At 37.4% G+C, this 4952-nt stretch overlaps 1 pseudogene; it reads right to left on the bottom strand.

Annotated features, from left to right (window-relative positions):
- Positions 1–1080: 1080 nt before the first annotated feature.
- LOC149241164 (protein DETOXIFICATION 16 pseudogene) lies at positions 1081–1629 on the bottom strand (annotated as a pseudogene).
- Positions 1630–4952: the final 3323 nt, after the last annotated feature.

Raw genomic sequence — 4952 nt, 5'->3', positions numbered from 1 at the left:
TGCCTTTTCCGAGAACATGGGACCCACCACCTCCGAGCTGGCACTGGCCCATTTTCAAACCAGCACTCGCGCCAAAAGAGCCATTTGCTCCATTCGCGCTCCCGTCGACGCTGCTCTGCCTCTGCAACCCGTCTCGAGCATACACCGCCCGCGCTCACGCTGCTCGCTCACCCACCTCGCAGGTCCGCTCACGGTGCTCAATCCAGGCATTCTGTGCGCCCTCAAGCATGAAGTAAATTAACCTCTGTGCTTACAGAAAATTCAGACGAATTTATGAATTTATGCACGCTGGGAAAAACCCTTCGGCTTGTCAGAATTGAACTGTTCGAACCCTATGAAACCAGTCGATGGTTTTCACAAGAAATTTGTTTATGAATTTCCATTTTCAGATGAAAATTGTTTATGAATTTCACTGTAGCATAAACAATTAAATTCAAAATTCAAAAATGGAGAAAGATTATAATACGTGGTTTTTTAACGGAAGATGTAGTTTTCCTTTACCAAGGCCATAATTGATTTCAATGGATAAGTTTAAAAACTAGCCAAACCTCGCACGTCTGCTCAGGCTGTGTGCCCCCAGGCGTAAGGTGAACTGCACAGTGAATAAATAGTACCAAAGATTGCAATTTAAAGTTCGCTACAGTGTATATATACAATGTTTAAGGTGAACTAAACAATGTATATACATAGTGCTTAAGATTCTCCTTATTTATGTATGACAAGTTTGTTTCAGATTTACAGTTTTAATACGAACATTTGAAATATAAAATTCGCCACAGCAAATATCACAAGTTTGTTTGAGACTTACAGGTTGAAGACGAACATTTATTACAAGTCTGTTTACAATTTAAAGTTCGCAGCTGTGATTGTAAAGTACTTAAGGTCGACTGCATAGTGTTAATAGCATAATTAACAATGTCGAGTAGAGTATAAAACATAAAATTATTCCTAATGGAGATCATTTAAAAATTTGAACACCCTGAAGTAGAATAAGAAAAACGGTATATGGGACTGAAGCAATGCCTAATTTTTTTTAGCAATCAACTACATACACTCTGCAACAAAAGGGAAAGGACTCATTTACCAAAGCATTACTACAGATGGAATAGCAAGCTTAAGAAAGTTTGTAATGTCATATAAAGCTTCCCTTGAGAAGGATGTCCATGTCTTCTTGCATGCAGGGGAAAATTTAACATAAATTGATAGAAGTGCCACATTTACGCAGTTGGAAATGTTGTTTGCAAGCGCAGCCCCTTTATTACCTAATCCAACTTTGAACACCAATATCCAACAAACGGGAACATGGAAACAAAGAGTTATTGAACTGCTTAACATCATCGGAAAGACAACACCTTGTGATTGAAGAAATTTCACTAGGGGTTGTAGAGCCGCAATAGCAAACAAGCTAGGAATCATCCATCTTGCAAAGTTCCCTGCTTCAAAAGATATTAAAGGGTCTTGGCCAAGGGCTACAAGAATGTGTCCCATATATGCCCGTATCACAGCAATTGGTATGCTCACACAATAAAGAGCAACAATTGCTCTCTGCAGTTGAATCCCAAGCAAATGATATTGCTTTGCTCCATATGCTTGTCCGCAAAGTGTCTCTAATGCACCTGCCATCCCCATCTGTTCATAGACACACGAATAATTAAAAGATATCTGATCAATCTAATGTTGAGGACTTTCGAAGATTGAACGATCCATTTCTCACTTCCAGCTTAACTTTAAGTGTATTTACTTACATATCATTCTATAAACAAAATATCAAACGTAATAAGTTTGTACTTCAAGCAACTACAAGTTAAAAACTGTATTAAGGGTCACTTTTCACTTACAAGATAAAATTGTATTAATGATCACTTTTCACTGGCAAGTAATTGAGATGGATTCATGTACACTTTTTAAGTTTTCAGCAGGTATTCAAGGAGGCTGTTAAGCATGCTGCTATGCGCTAAGCATACGGTAAAGAAAAGCTCCTTATTTATGTCACTTTAAATGATTGTTCCATAATGCAGGAGCATCTAATTTGGAAAAAAAAAAAAGAGTATTAATGTTATTATTAGTTGAGCATGTAGAATATAAAAGTAGTGGTACCCTATCCTTGTAGGTAGGAGAATCTTGGATAGTTTTAGTGATAATATGAATTTCAAATTTCTCTAAGCTCTTATGTGTTGTTGGGGAAGAAAGGGAATTGTTCTTTCTTTGTTCTTGTTTGTGGATGGTATTGTCGTGCACTCTGAACACGGTTTCAGTTGTTGCTTTGGCAACCCCTGGCTGTGCCACCTTCATGGTATCAAAGCAGTGGACAAGATGGCCGATAGAAGAATTTCAGTATGGCAGTGGAAAGAAGCAAGGGCTGGAAATCGATGAGTGGACACCTGCGAGTTACTTCATAGATTGGAAACATTTAGCACACATGATTTGACTTCCTGGATATTGCCTCTTGTTGATGGTGATCTGGAATAGCACAGGAGTATTCTCTCTATTTGGAACCCTCCACCCAATGAAATCCCTCTTTCAAGATGTGAGCAATAGCTCTGGAAAACACTAACAGTGAACTGCAATTGGAATCGCTGGATATAACAATGTTTTTGAAAATGTAACAGGAAAAACCATTTTCTAGGGTTTATTTAGTCAATCTTACTAAAAGATGATATTTTGAAATCCTTAGAATCCTTGATAGCATGACAAGGTTTGTCTTAAATGATTCATTTCTTCTTGTCATGCTACATCCTCATTTTCATGAGCATGCATGCATTATTAACTCTTTATGCCCAAAGTATTATCACTGATATTTGATTTTCTATTATTTTTCAAGGATGTGCATTCAAACTTGAGGTAGCATAAAAATAATCAATTTCAATCAGGATATTTTGTCATATTAAAGAATTCTAACATGAATCTATTTTGTTGTTGTCACTATGCAGTGCTTCTAAGCTCACGGAATGGTGGAAAAGTGGACACTGTGCATTGAAGTATCACGCCGCCCAAATCCGGGTCGAGCATCTTTAAAATTTGTCCTTCACAATGGGGCAAAAAATCATGTGGTTTATAGAATATGGGAAGTGCAGGGAAAGACAACCAATAACAAAGCATACTACATTACACTTGTTGCGGGGTTAAAAGAGGCAAAACACAATGGGGTGAATTACATAACAGTGCTGACAAACTCAGATTTAATCTGTAATCACATGGAAGGCATCTACAATTTTCGTGCAGACAATTTGAAGCCCCTCTACAGAGAGGCAAAAATCTGGAGTGCTCGATTTAATTCTTTTACGATAAAGCACCTTGCGGAGATCCATAAAATGTCTACTGATCTAATGGTTGGAGCAATCTCAAGTGTAGATGCAGGTGCCAGAGATGATTCAGGATCATCGTTCATTCCACTGGCAAACATTGATCAGCGTCAGTATAGGTCTCGACTATGTGTATACACCATGGTTGTCATTTTTCTTGGGATTCTCATACTGTGGTTCTTTCAGTAAAGAACTCGTTAATGTACTTTCTTTTTTTTCGTTTTGTAATATCATTCACCTTAGATGTCCACTCATGTTATAACTGAATTCACGTGTCCAATTATATACATTATATTTGAGGTGAACTAATTATTCTTAACCTACTAGTGGTTCAACGAAGATTATTGTAGCTCTGTTTGAATTTAATTTTAATTTTAATATCGTCTTGATTTCCACCTGGATGGATGCCATGGGAATAAATGAAAGTAACAAAATAGGGTTATTTACATCTGGTTTGTTGGTTTTCACAACATTTAAGAGTAAAAGTCATTTCTGATGCAAACCCTAGCTATATCCATATCTATATGATGACAAGCCGGAAATAGTTGATGCATGATCTAATGTGAGATGAAGAATTTCATACCATGAAACCCTCCTAGGAACATTGATGCATAATAATGACAAACTCTAACCTAGTATGAAGTGAATTTTCTTAGGTACATGGTTTGCCCTAGAATGATGCAATGTACGCATATATCAATGAAGCCCTACGTGCCCATGATGCCTTTGAAGATGCCATAATCTTAATAAATAAAGAACACAAGTGGAGAAACGCTCATCTTTCAAAATTGCCTAAAAGATTAAAAATATGGAGTCCCTAAACTTTGTCAAAATCATAATGATAAATTCTGCTTCAAAAAGCTTAATCCCCCATTTTCTTGACATTTGTTTTTCTTGACATGTCCCTTGTTCGTCACACCCACACTAATCTTCCAACTAGGACACCTTTCTTACATGAACAAGAAATGCTCTAGAGTCTAGTGTCCCATGTTTCCAGCACCGGAACCAAAAACTAAGGCTTTGGAATTTGCAAGAATGACACCAACAATAACAACTAGAAAGTTAAAGCATAATGCCCCATAATATTGGCCATCTCGTTACCATAGGTCTAACTCAGCTAATGGCCATAGCTCATCGTCTAATCAAGAACACTCACTATTGACTTTACACCAGAATCAACGGTGATGTGCGACCATAAAAGTATGCCATAAACCATAACAGGGAAGTGCGTCATCACCATCCATATTCATCAAAGTGTAACGAAGAAAGATGTAACAAAATACCATGCTTATTAACATATACACAACAACTACAAGAATCCTGATGGAACAGAGTAGGTTATCAAACATTTAGAACAATGCTCCATTCAGTATCCACACAATATGGAAAGAACCCTTCAATAGCATGCCAAAACTAATCAATGTTACCACTTGTAACAACCCAAAACTAGCAACAACCCTAAACTGTTCAGAGCTCAAGTACTTGAACACCACTACCTGCTCAATGGCAATTTAGGTAACCTTTACAGCGTTCCGTTACCCTGATGTACATGCATCTTTCACATCCAAACTAGTAAGTAAAGCAGAGTCGTTTTCAAAGAAACGTTACAATGAGTTCGAAGCTCTCTTAAGACATCCAAGTTTAAAATGA

The sequence above is a fragment of the Pinus tabuliformis genome, chromosome 8, assembly GCF_031772625.1.
Source record: "Pinus tabuliformis cultivar Carrire ecotype Pingquan chromosome 8, CPIR1, whole genome shotgun sequence".
Lineage (NCBI taxonomy): Eukaryota > Viridiplantae > Streptophyta > Pinopsida > Pinales > Pinaceae > Pinus > Pinus tabuliformis.
This window is presented reverse-complemented; position numbering and strand designations above follow the sequence as displayed.